Consider the following 13,727-nt stretch of genomic DNA (forward strand, 5'->3'; position numbering starts at 1 on the left):
GCGGAACCAGCGGTGGTGCTAGGGGGCACCAGCCAAAATCTTGCCTAGGGCATCATATTGGTTAGGGCCGGCTCTGATTAGAACGAATAATTCCAGTGATTTTGTCATTTTCTTCCAGTGATTTGGACCAATAATACCATTGATTAGAACGAATAATTCCAGTGATTTGGACCAATAATACCATTGATTAGAACGAATAATTCCAGTGATTTTGTCATTTTCTTCCAGTGATTTGGACCAATAATACCATTGATTAGAAAGAATAATTCCAGTGATTTTGTCATTTTCTTCCAGTGATTTGGACCAATAATACCATTGATTAGAACGAATAATTCCAGTGATTTTGTCATTTTCTTCCAGTGATTTGGACCAATAATACCATTGATTAGAACGAATAATTCCAGTGATTTGGACCAATAATACCATTGATTAGAACGAATAATTCCAGTGATTTTGTCATTTTCTTCCAGTGATTTGGACCAATAATACCATTGATTAGAAAGAATAATTCCAGTGATTTTGTCATTTTCTTCCAGTGATTTGGACCAATAATACCATTGATTAGAACGAATAATTCCTGTGATATTGAGGTGTTTGTGTCGCTTAGCTTAGCCGTCCAGCGACCACAGTGCACCTCTTTTTCTCTTTTCTTTGCATCATGTGCTGTTTGGGGCCAATTTTTTTAAGTGCCATCCTGTCTGACACTGCAGTGCCACTCCTAGATGGGCCAGGTGTTTGTGCCGCCCTCTTGGGTCCTTTGCTTAGTCATCCAGCGACCTCTGTGCAAATTTTAGGACTAAAAATAGTATTGTGAGGTGTGAGGTGTTCAGAATAGACTGGAAATTAGTGGAAATTGTGGTTATTGAGGTTAATAATACTATAGGATCAAAATTACCCCCAAATTCTATGATTTAAGCTGTGTTTGAGGGGTTTTTGGAAAAAAAAAACACCCGAATCCAAAACACACCTGAATCCGACAAAAAATTTTCAGGGAGGTTTTGCCAAAACGCATCCGAATCCAAAACACGGCCGCGGAACTGAATCCAAAACCAAAACACAAAACCCAATAAATGTCCGGTGCACATCTCTAGTTTGAACCTTTACAGGAAATGGACCTTAAGTTTCTTACATTGAAGACTGTTACACTGTTGGCCTTGGCTTCCGCAAGGCGTGTGTCCGAACTTGGGGCGTTGTCTCACAAAAGCCCGTATTAGATTTTTCACGAAGATAGAGCTGAACTCAGAACTCATCAGCAATTTCTTCCTAAGGTGGTGTCAGCGTTTCATATCAACCAACCTATTGTGGTTCCGAGGTTTCCCGACACCTCTGTTACCTCTAAATCCCTGGATGTGGTGAGGGCGTTGAGGATCTATGTGAAGAGGACAGCTCGTCACAGAAAATCTGACTTGCTGTTTGTTCTCAATGATCCCAAGAAAATTGGGTGTCCTGCTTCAGAGAAGTCTATTGCTCGCTGGATCAGACTTACTATCCAGCAGGCTAATTAATCGGCAGGATTGCTGGTTCCGAAAGTACAGGCCCACACTACTAGGTCAGTGGGTTCTTCCTGGGTGGCTGCCCGGGGTGTCTCGACTTTACAGCTCTGCCGAGCAGCTGCTTGGTCAGGATCGAACACATTTGCTAGGTTCTACAAGTTCGATACTTTGGCCTCTGAGGACCTTCAGTTTGGTCAATCAGTTCTGCAGGAACCTCAGCACTCTCCCACCTGATTTGGGAGCTTTGGTACATCCCCATGGTACTAATGTGGACCCCAGTATCCTCTAGGACGTAAGAGAAAATGGCATTTTAATTACCTACCGGTAAATCCTTTTCTCATAGTCCGTAGAGGATACTGGTGGGCGCCCGCCCGGTGCTTCGTTTTTTCTGCACTGTTACTTGGTTAAGTATTTTTGTTTGTTCAGCCGTTGCTGTTCCTGTTCAAGTTGGTTAGCATGGCTTTCCTCTTATTTGTGTGTGCTGGTTCGAATCTCACCACTGTTCTGTTTAATCCTTCTCTCAAAGTATGTCCGTCTCGGGCACAGTTTCTAGACTGAGTCTGGTAGGAAGAGCATAGAGGGAGGAGCCAGCCTATACTATTGATTTCTTAAAGTACCCATGGCTCCTAGTGTACCCGTCTATACCCCACGGTACTAATGTGACACCAGTATCCTCTACGGACTATGAGAAAAGGTTTTACCAGTAGGTAATTAAAATCCTATTTTCTCTGCATCGACAGGGAGGAACAAACAGAAGGGTCTGCATGTGGGAAGTATCCAAGATTCTCCTTTGGGTCGAATGGAATGCAAGGCGGACTTCCTAAACCCCCACGAACTCCACCCAGGAGAGTGGGGTCTGCATCCACAGGTGTTCCGGATGATAACAGAGCTGTGGGGACGTCCACAGATCAATCTGATGGCCTCTCGGCTCAACAAGAAGCTTCCGTGCTATTGTTCCAGGACAAGGGACCCTCTAGCAGCGGCGGTGGACGCGCTGACTCCACCGTGGGATTACCAGCTAGTATACCTGTTCCCTCTGATTCCCTTACTACCCCGGATCCTAAAAAGAATCCAAAGAGAGGGGGTACAGGCAATTCTCATTGCCCCGGCTGGCCTCGAAGAGTCTGGTACGCGGATCTTCTGGCCATGGCAGTAGAAGAACCCTGGGTCCTCCCACTACGGGGGGATCTTCTTCAACAAGGGCCGTTTTTCAACCCGGACTTAGGTGGCTTCGTTTAACAGCATGGCGGTTGAGCGGAACATTCTAGAGCTAAGAAGGATATTCCATATAAGGTCATTACCACCATGGTTCGGGCCAGGAAGCCTATCATGTCGAAGCATTACCACCATATCTGGAAACGATACGTCTCCTGGTGTGAAGGCCGACGGTGTTCAGCTGCAGAATTCAATCTGGGGTGCTATAGGCACTTCCTACAAGCTGGCATGGATATGGGCCTACAGTTGGGCTCCATAAAGGTTCAGATCTCGTCTTTGTCTATTTTTTTTCCAGAATAAATTGGCTGCTCTGCCTGAGGTACAGACGTTCCTGCAGGGTGTACTGCATATTCAACCTCCCTTTGTGCCGCCCACGGCTTCTTGGGATCTCAACGTGGTTCTGACATTTCTACAGTCTTCTTGGTTTGAGCCTCTGATGTCGGTTGAAGGCAAAATCCTCACTTGGAAGACGGTGATACTCTTGGCCTTGGCTTCCGCTAGGCAGGTTTCAGAACTGCGGGCTTTGTCTTGGTGTTGCAGGTGTCTCATCACATTCCCACCCGTTCTGGGAGCTTTGGGACGTCCCCATCATAATCAGTGTTCCCAGTATCCCTTATGGATGATAGAGAAAAAAGGATTTTAATTACCTACCGGTAAATCCTTTTCTCGTAGTCCCTAAGGGATACTGGGCACCCGCCTCTGTGCTTCACCTTTCCTGCAAGTTATTGTTCTTGTATGAAGTTGTTAATTTCAGCTGTTGCTGTTTTCTGGTTTCACTAGCGGTTGCTAGTTTTGTTGTTGCTGTGTGCTGGTTTGTTACTCTCACCACTCGTGTCTTGTCATGTTTCCTCCTCTCAAGTATGTCCTTCTCCTTCGGGCACAGTTTTCCTAGACTGAGCTGTGAGGGAGGGCATAGAGGGGAGGAGCCAGCAGACCCTGTTGAAGAAATTTAAAGTGCATCGGCTCCTTTGGATTCCATCTATACCCCATTGTAATCAGTGTTCCCAGTATCCCATGTGGACTACGAGAAAAGGATTTACCGGTAGGTAATTAAAATCCTCTTTTAACCACTTCCTAGACATTATCGTGCTCGCAATTACTAACGCATTGCTTGCCACCTTGTGGACAACAGGGACATTATAGTGAATTTTGCCATTTACGGTACAGTGTTACCAGGGACATGCAGTGAGGTAAATGGCTCAAGAGGCACTGGCTGGTACCAGAGCCAGATTATCACACAATTTATGAATCAAGGGGTACATGTGGGTATTGTATACAGGTGCAGCAGTATATACATGTGGGGATTATAGACAGGTGCAGCAGTATATACTGCTGGAAATTTGTTGAGATTTGATCAGAGAAGTGCGGACAAGGTAGGCAGGGAAGATACTGCCTCACCTGCCATAGACTTTTTACTCCAGAGAGTTAACTATCAAAATCATTAGAATAATAATAAAAAGATATTTAGAGTATATTCTTTGCATTTATCATGTACTTTATATAGTCAAAACTCTGGTTTAAACGTTAGTATGACAGGAAAGGCTCTGGCTCACCCCACTGCACGCCACTGGGTGTTACTGCAAATGCTTCATTTGTGCTATTGCAATATCAATTACTAATATTCTTGCATGTTATGCATATGTGATTCCTGGGTTGGGTACGGGTGATCGGCGGTAGGGATCCCAGTGGTCACCATCAGGCCCGGCGACAGGGGGGGGGTCAAAGGGGACAATCGTCCCGGGCCCCAACGTTGTGAGGGGCCCCGAGGTCCGGCTGCGGCAGTGTGGCGGCTGCAAGCTCATCATGGATGGAAGTAATTATATACATCGCAGCAACGAGCCGCCGCACCGGCCGCCCACTGTGTAGTTAATAGCAGCATGATGCTGCTATTAACTATACAGCGGGCGGCTGGCGCGGCATCGCATTGCCGCAATGTATATAATTAGCCAGCACTACAAGAACAGCGGCACCCCTGTGGTAACACCCCCCTGCCCCAAGGTCAGCTGTGCAATGACGTCACTCTCCTCCCGACCCGCCCTGTCTCTGCTGTGGCAACTACCTGAGAGGAGCGGCCGTGCAGTCTGCAGAAGCAGGACTGCAATTAAAATGACTGCCAGGCTGGCGAATTATATACAGAATAAAACAGCCTGAGGCAGGCAGGCTAGCAGCTTGTGGGGAGACTGGTCTGAATAGCGGCGGCTGTGTGCTGGTAAGTGTGCGCTCTTCTGGATTTTGGGGCTTTGGGTTTGGGCACATGTCATAGATGCATGAATGCAGGCCTGGCGAAAGGGGGGTGGTCAAAGGGGACACCCTTACCGTGCCCCGAGGGTCAGAGTACTTTTAGTACTTTTACAACTAACTGCCTGTCTGTCACCAATTTAGTTAACTAAAGCCTAGTACACACTAGGCGATCCCCGCCGACATTGGCGGCGGCGGGGACCCGGCCGGGTGCCGGCATTGGCAAGTGCATACACACTTGCCGATGCCAGTGAGGAAGGGAGCGATGGCGGGGGGAACAATGGAAGCATGGCTGTCGTTAACGAGGACCTTCCTCGTCTGTACAAGTTCAGACGAGGGAGGGGGGGCGTTAACGATGTGCGCATCGATAGCGACATTGAGTGTACACACTAGGCGATATTGTGAAAGATCTTGCTCAAATCAGCCCTTCTGAGCGAGATCTCTCACTTTCTCGTCTAGTGTGTATGGGGCTAAAGTGTCTGGCCGCAGAGTCCTCCCTTCCCCCCTCACTTGGTCCCGTCCCAGTGGTGCATGCAGCCGTCACAACATCATGACTATGACGCTGCATCGCCTTCCATGTCTCTTGCCATTGAGGAGCATGCCTGAACCAGCCAAGCCTCCTGCCAGTGTTGGGCACAGGTGTGTGACAGTGCATTTACAGACTGAGGGGGTGGGGGGCCCCAGAGATATCAGTGTATGGGGCCCCAAGATTGCTGTTGCCAGCCCTGGTCACCATACTGACGCTGGGATCCCGGGCACCAGAATGCCAACAGGGGGCGAATGCAGCGAAGCCCTTGCAGGGTCCCTGCGCTTGCCATGCTGCGGGCTCAGTGGCTTGCTGCATTTACCACAGGTTCTGTTCCCACTCTGAGTATCTCGTGGACACTCATGAGTGGTGATAGTCCTGGGCCCCCTGTCGGTATGCATGATATTCTGCTGCCCTTTTCTTAAACTTAACTGTTTAAAATCTATCAGTAACTCATCATTTCAGAACAATAAATATTTAGTCACTTTCCTCACGTGTGGTGACCTGTTTGGGTGTTCTCTGGGGGTTTCCATCTCTCTGCCTAGCCACAGGGGAGGTCCAGAAGAAGCCTGGCCAGAAAGCTGTTGGAAGGCCAGAACGTATGACGGGTGGTATTCATGTGATGCCAGGATCCCGCCGTCGGTACGCTGACCGGCGGTCAGCCATACCACACCCTGTATGACAGCTGCTGGGAAACAGGTACGACGTACCACCCACCGACACTCGACCACCAGTGGCGTATTACAATAGCTGCTTTTCCCCTGATGTGGCCGGTTTGGTGAACACTTACTGCCCATACCTGTTTTGCATTGAATGTTACGGTATGCATAATTGTATATTACTTTCCTACATAGCCCCACTTACAGAGAGATGTCCTTGTATATCTTTGCTGAAGTCACACTGAACAACCACTCTTGCCCCCCAATAATCATGTGAGAATCTTCTAGCGCCGGGTGTCTTTTTTTTGTTAATTGAAATTGCATCTAATTTGCAACTCAATGCGACCTGGATTCACAAGGAGACTGCAGATTAATTTGCTATATGACATTTGCATATCTTTGTGTGACTAAGGGGTCTATTTACTAAGCCTTGGACGGAGATGAAGTGGATGGAGATAAAGCAGTAGATCATTTCTGCCATGTTACAAGCTGGGTTTGAAAAATGACATTTAGGAGCTGATTTGCTGGTACTATATTTCCGTCCACTTTATCTCTGTTCAAGGCTTAGTAAATAGACCCCTAAGTCTCTGAATCTGTGTACGAAGTGCTACAATGTAGCAGCTACAGCTCTGCAGTTCTTTTCTGCTCCGTATACAGACTCAGTCACACACAATATACAAGTGTACTCAGGGCTGTCTTTTCATATGGACTCAATGGGCTCTTGCCCAATGGCCCCAGGAGTATAAGGGCCCTAGGCTGATAGCTGAGGGTCCCCTCTTTCCAAGGGTACCAGATTTTTGAAAATCGTCCCTGGGGAACCAGAGATATCCGACTTGAAAGCAGTGGTCCCCATCCAAGCCTGTTAATTGCTCTTCCCAGCCAGATATCTTGGGTTCTGTCTGACTTAGAGTTTTTCTGAGGCTATACCCCAAAAGCTGTGACTCTCCCCTTTTGGTGGACACTGGCAGCTTGTCTCTACTATGCTCAGAACCAGAGATATCAGCCTTCAAGCAGCTGGTCCCTGCTCCAGCTCCACACGCCTAATATGCAGTTTTAGATTTTCGTTGGTGAATTGAACTCTGGTCCCCAAGTCCCCAGAACTCTCTGAAAGATGGGACGCTCTAGTTTTTTATCCCATTCAAAGCTAAGAAATATATTTTCAGGAACTTGAGATACTGTATCTGCAGTCTAGCAAGCTGCCCACCCACTGGAAAATGATACATTTTAAGCCCACTCCACTATCCACCCCTCCCCTACGTATTAAACACTCCCTACCACCCTGGAAGTCATGTACCAGGGCTTCTTCATTCAGCCCAATGCCACCTTCTACAGTTTAGCCCCATCTGTGTAGTAAAGGAGTAATTAGCAGAAATTACTGCTCCAGGTCTTACATGCTGAGCGGAAGATAGAACACCCCCTACCGCCCGCGGGACTTCAAAGCTGCCACTGATAGCACCCCTCACCCATACCGCTGGAGGATGGGTAGGGGGCCCAGTGCATTGCTGTGCCCAGGGGCCTACACTGCTGTTAAGAGGGCCCTGAGTGTCCTATACTGTATATCATTAATCATCACAGTCTCATCCCATCTCCTATGCACAGGTCCTGGTGGCTCACTCACGCCAGTCATCTTGTGCTGCATTGACACATCTGTATTAATTTGTGACATTTTTACATTCATTGCACTACCCCTTATTAGCATATCTCTGTTTGTGCGTGAGGACTTCCTTAGATTTCACATCATGTCTTCCAAGGGCAAATCAATGAGGTGGGTGCTCCTGTATTGCGTAACTGTAGGATTTGTACTGCTGTAATTTCTATTCTTGCTCCGGACCAGGATCGTCTCTGTGTCTGGTATTTTGGAGCTACACAGTGGGGGTTCCCTTTTGCCACAGCTTCCATGTGGCAAAAGTCTTTGGCTTCCATGCTTTCACAGGTAATGCAGTTAATCAGCTTTCATCTCCCAGGCCCACTCCCCCTTCTAGTCTACATACAAGTGCGCCTCAGCTTACCAGTGCATTACCGTCTCAGGACGCAGTCTTTTATGCAGTCGGGGCAGGGTTGGCGTGGGTCACAGTATCTTTCCAGCAGCTCCTAGAAAGAGACCGCACATGCAAATGCAGACCTTCCAGGGTCAGATCTATGGCCGGTCTGGTTATGACTCTGAGGTTTCCACACCCATGAGAAAAACGTTTGTCACCTCGGATGTTCAGATCTCATTATCCTTGAGTACTGTTTACCACAATGTAGAGACCCTGATCAGGTGTGTCAAATCAGCTCTTTTGATCAAGGATTCAGAACAGACCACTAAGTCCAACGTCAGTCACAGGTATTAAGTGTCAGAAGAGGGTAATACAGAATTCCCTCTTTCTCCGGCTGGGTCCACAGGTTATCCACAGGATAACAATGGGATATGATGGAGCAATAGCGGATTGGTACCAAACGATCACAAGCTTTCAGTCCTCCCAGGATGCAACGGTCCCGTCCATTTATCCCCGCCCACTGGCTCAGACAAATCAGTTTTTTGTTTGGTGCGGCAGGAGCCGGACGATGGTCACAGGGCTGCTGTTTTTGGCAGCCCTAAGCTTTCTTATTTTATTACTATGTTTTTGAGTGATCTTTCCTAACAGCATCTTATACTCATATTGGAAAGAGTCGCTCCAACAACTCTCCGCTCGGTCGCAACAAAGCTTACCCACGGTACAGTGCTGTCTCGGCGGCGTCTGTGTCGGATATACTAGCAGGTCCAGTAGACGTTACCAGGCTGTGGCCGGAGCACGGGGAGAAGGTAAGGCACCGGTTCCACTTAGAAGGGGAATACGGACACAGCCGCACTGTTTTGGGGGGAGACTACCAAACAGTAGCTGGCGCGCCGCCACCACGGGTGCTCCAGCGCTAGGCCTTAGGGATCATAAGGCACCAGGAATAGTATGAGGCTGTGATCCCTAGGGTTGATGTCAGCGGTGGGGAGTCAGAAGCTCTCCTGGTCGCCCCTCCCCCCAGTTCATTGCCAGTTTCCGTCGGTCTCCCGCCATGAACTGTTGCCTCACTTCCGTCTCAGACACTACCACGAGGGTTCTCGGTCGCAGCATAGGCCGCTGCGTCTGTGTTCACTAAAAAGCTACCGCGAGGAGACCCGGTCGCAGTACAGGCGTCTGTGTGACCAGAGTGTCTGTGTTCACTAATAGTTCCCGGAGCGTCAGTGTACGCTAGTAGCGTCTGGATCCACTCAGCGTTCGCTAACGTATTGATCGATCTTGGAAGTGAGGTGAGTCTCACTGTATCCCACTCTACTGAGTACGGGTTATACAGCACTACATTTCTATCTACTTTTGTTAGTATGAATAGTTAAGTTTAGTGCCCATTGCATATGAGTCTGTGTACATTACTGTGGTTTTCTTCACATTTGCGTCTGAATACGTTAAGATCTGTATAGAACAGAATTCAGTAATATGTACTCCTACATACTTTGAAATGTGTTTGTAGTTGATAATATGCTCATATGACTAATATATAACATGTGACTGACTGCTAGTGTAATTGCTGACTTTATATATGTTTGTCAGTGGTTTCTTCTGAGCCTCAATGCTGGTGCATGGGTGGGGTCAGATTGATATCACTTTGAAAAAGTAAAGTGATTACAGTCACAAATTGTGTAGTACACTGTGGAAGTGCTGATTATTTATCATGTCTAAGAGCGGCAAAAGTGACGAGGTTACACTGACAGTAGCACCAACACTCATATCATCATGTTTGTCCTGCAAAACAGTATTATCCTCTCAGGATCTGGTACAGGATGGTTTATGTGCAAATTGTTTTGCTTTTCAGCAGATTACAAGGCAGATCCATGTTCAACGTCAGGTAGATCCACCTTGTGCAACGTTTGCCCAGACCTTGTCCAGTATAGCTGAACGGGTAATTCCTACTGCTTCAATACCAGGAGTAGGGTACACTATTAACCCATACATGCAGCTCCCTTCCTATGGTATATCCCCAACAGCTTCTCCAATGAAACAAGCTGATAAACCGAGTGTAATAAATCATCAAATTCACACGCTACACAGGATGATACATCAGATGATGATAGCTCTATATACTCTGCTTCAGCATACGAAGAACAGGTAGCTCAGTGGATGTAGCTGAATTAATTAGAGCAATGAAGGCTATTCTGTCCTTAGAGGATTCAGCAGAGCTGGTGTTAAAAACTAAGTCACCTGTGTTTAAACGTCCCAAAACAGTTAGGATAGAGTTTCCAGGATCAGATCAGCTGACGGAAATCATGGTATAAGCAGGGTATAAGAATTTTTCCATACCTCGACGACCTTTTAATCCTGGGACAATCCCAGGAATTGCTCTTGGGCCATCTCCAACAGACAATAACTTGTCTACAGGAGCATGGATGGCTCATAAATTGGGCAAAGTCATCTCTGATTCCGTCACAACAGATGATTCACTTGGGGGCTGTATTGGATTCAAGTCTGCAGAAAATATTTTAATCTCGGAAAAAAATATCCAAGGTACAGTTAAGGATTCAGGAGTTGTTACACAGTCAAACAATATCAATTCATGCAGCAATGCTAATGATGGGTTTGATGGTGTCAACATTCGACATGGTAGAGTATGCACAAATCCACTCAAGACCTCTGCAGCGTCTGATTCTGGCCAGATGGAATGGAGTCCATCAGACAATAAATAAACAGACCATAGTACTTTCAGTAAAGGTAAGAAAGTCATTAGTCTGGTGGCTGCAGATATCCCATCTAGACTGTTAGGAATATCTGTGTGTTTGTCTTGCCTTGCATTGTCTCATTCCTGCCTCTAGGGGTCTCACTTGCTGCCTTAGGTCTGAATGGCAGTTGCACACTCTGTCCCTTCAGGTTGATTACCTGATTGTGAGCAGCTGTGGCCAACACCTTGTGCTGCTATTTAGCTCCAGCTCACCAGCATTCATGTGCAGATCATTGTGGTTCCGTCTGGAGTGTGACTAGGCTCTCTCCAGTTATCCTGTCCTGCTTCTGCCATACCTACATCTTGGAGACATTTCCTGCAGTTTGCCGTTACACATTCCTTGCTACAAGACTTCTAACCCTGCTGGATCAACATCTGCATTCCTGTATTATTATTTGCAGTCTGTTTCCACCCCTGCCTGATTACTACGTTTTGGTATGTTATTTTCCCCCTGCTTGGTTTAAACCCGGATTTCTTCATGTTTATTTCACCTCTGTAATTAACCTGGACTATACCTATATTCAAGCATAATCATCCTCCCTGTTTCTATAACAAGCCATTACAATTATCTGGGAATATTGTGTTCTGTTCCATGTTAATCAAGGATCCAGTTTCTGTATGCTGATATTTTACTGGTTCTTTTCTACAATAAACCTTGTTTTAATTTTCACCTGGCTTTCGCTGACCTCATTTCAGGTATGCACACACAGAGAAACCTAGTAATCCTAACACTAGACAAAGGGAGACCCTCTTAGATATCAGATTGGGAGATCCTGACAACAGATGCCAGTCTTCAGGGCTGGAGAGCAGTGTCCGGAAAATGATGGTTCCAGGGACAATGGACCAAAGAAGAAAGTTGCCTGCCAATAAACCTGTTGGAACTTCGGGCCATATACATGGCACTGATTCAGGCAAAGGACACACTGCAAGGAAAACCAGTCCAGATCCGCTCGGACAATGCAACGACAGTAGCATACCTCAACCATCAGGGAGGAACTCGCAGCCAAAAAGCAATGAAGGAGGTAAGTCACATACTAAAGTGGGCAGAACTCCATCTTCCAGCCTTGTCCGCAGTGTTCATTCCAGGAGTCCTAAACTGGGAAGCGGACTTTCTCAGTCAACACACCGTTCAAGCAAGCAAATGGGCTCTACACCCGGAAGTAATTCAGACTCTGGTAGACAAGTGGGGTTTGCCAGAGATAGATCTCATGGCGTCCCGTCTGAACAACAAAGTGCCAGTATACGGGTCAAGAACAAAGGATCCCGGAACAATCTTTGTGGATGTCTTGTCGGTGAGATGGGACTTTCATCTGGCATATCTGTTTCCTACGATCATCCTGCTACCCAGGGTGGTGAGGAAAATAAGACAAGCAAAGGGTGCCGTGATTCTAATAGCTCCGGCTTGGCCCAGAAGGCATTGGTACATAGATCTGCAGAGGATGTCGATGGATGCTCCAATTCTGCTCCCTCAGCATCCAGATCTACTGGTGCAGGGTCCTTGTTATCACAGGCATCTGGATCGACTGTCTTTGACAGCATGGCTCTTGAAACCTCTATCCTGAAGTCAAGAGGATTCTCATAACAGGTAATTCAATCTATGCTCAGAGCAAGGAAACCCTCCTCAGCTCGCATTTATCACCGAATATGGCAGGCCTATATTCATTGGTGCAGTGAAAGAAATATAGACCCAAAATCTTTTCAAGTTTCCAGGGTCTTAGATTTCCTTCAAGCAGGAATGGATAAGGGTTTGAAGGTGGCTTCCTTGAGAGTGCAAGTATCAGCATTAACTGTATGGTTCCACAAGAAAATTGCCAATTTACAGGATGTGCGTACTTTTTTCCAGGGAATGCTGCGCATTCAATCGCCTTTTGTTCCTCCTACAGTGCCTTGGGACTTAAGTCTAGTTCTCAAAGCCCTTCAAGTTGCTCCGTTTGAACCACTTAATAAAGTGGATCTTTAATGGTTGACAGCTAAAGTTCTCTTTCTACTGACTATGGCATCAGCTAGAAGAGTGTCAGATTTAGGAGCGCTGTCATGTAAATCTCCTTTTCTGATTTTTTTATCCAGATAAATCAGTTCTCAGAACCAGGTCTGGGTATCTTCCTAAGGTGGTATCTAAATTCCACCTTAATGAAGAAATTGTAGTCATGGCTTTTCAGGTATCGGGACTTTCTGCGGGAGAAGCGTCGCTGGACGTAGTCCGGGCATTAAGGATCTACGTAGATCGTACCAGTGCCATCAGAAAGACAGATTCTCTCTTCATTCTCTACGGATTTCACAAGAGAGGATGGCCTGCTACTAAACAGACGCTGGCAAGATGGCTTCAAATGACGATTTCAGAAGCATATTCTCAAGCTGATCTCCCTGTTCCGGCTAATGTCTCTGCTCACTCTACACGTAAGGTAGGTCATTCATGGGCAGCACAACATGGTGCTTCAGCAGAACAGATATGTTAGGCAGCCACATGGTCTTCCATTAACACATTCATTAGACATTATGCCTTGGATACTTTTGCCTCTCATGACGCTGAATTCGGGCGTAAGGTTCTCCTGTCCAATCAGAAGCGTCCCAACCACTAAAAATTGCTTTGGGAAATCCCATTGTTATCCTGTGGATAACCTGTGGACCCAGCCGGAGAAATATATACGTTATGGTAAGAACTTAACGTTGATAAAGGTATTTCTCCTATGTCCACAGGTTACACAGGGTTCCCACCCTGACGCACCTGATTTGAGGATCTTTCTACTCACTAAACATCTTCCTTCTTGTACGGAAGGGCGTGCATGTGTGTTTTTCTCGCCTGAATAGGGCTCTACATGATGCTCCTGCCTAAATGCTTTGGAATCCAACTGATTTGTCTGAGCCAGTGGG

The sequence above is a fragment of the Pseudophryne corroboree genome, chromosome 6 (genome assembly GCF_028390025.1).
Source record: "Pseudophryne corroboree isolate aPseCor3 chromosome 6, aPseCor3.hap2, whole genome shotgun sequence".
Lineage (NCBI taxonomy): Eukaryota > Metazoa > Chordata > Amphibia > Anura > Myobatrachidae > Pseudophryne > Pseudophryne corroboree.